This window comes from Octodon degus, unplaced genomic scaffold, assembly GCF_000260255.1.
Source record: "Octodon degus isolate 3935 unplaced genomic scaffold, OctDeg1.0 scaffold00300, whole genome shotgun sequence".
In the NCBI taxonomy this organism is placed as follows: Eukaryota; Metazoa; Chordata; class Mammalia; order Rodentia; family Octodontidae; genus Octodon; species Octodon degus.
In genome coordinates, this window is record NW_004524876.1 from 1,158,752 (window position 1) to 1,159,461 (window position 710).

Below are 710 nucleotides of genomic sequence, written 5' to 3' on the forward strand. Positions count from 1 at the left end.
TCTATGACTTGAAACTATGTTACAAACATAATGTGATAAAAATCAGACTGGCACTGGAAAATACAACAGACATGAAGATCAATGGAATATATTAGAAGATGTAGACACAACTACAAATACAGTCAGCCAGCTTATGTTTGGCAAAGGGGTCAAACATATTCACTGGAAGAAAGATAGCTTCTTTAGTAAATAGTGCTGGGAAAACTGGCTTTGGACATGCCAGAGGCAAAAACAACACCCATGTCTATCACCAGGCACAAAACCAAAGTCAAAATAACACAAAGATTTGAATATTAGAACTGAAATCCTAAATCTTCTGGAGGAAAAAGTAGGCAGAAGTCTTTAAGACATAGTAGTAGGTACAGTGTTCATGGACAAAAACCAAACTGCATGGGAAATGCTTCAAAGTATTAAAAACTGGGACCTCACCTTTTTGAAAAGTTTCTGGACATCAAAAGAAATCACCAAAAGAGAAAACAACAACAAAAACAAAACCCCATGAATTGGGAAAAAAAATTAGAGTGGACTGTCCCTCAGGCAAAGGAATCCTATCTAGAATATATTAATAATTGAAAAAAAAAATCAAGCCTCCAAATTTCAAAGACTCTAAGATGAGCATACACTTCACAAATGAAGAAATATCCACGGAAGATAAATGTATGAACAAATGTTCATCATCATTTGTCATTCAAGAGATTCACATTAAAACA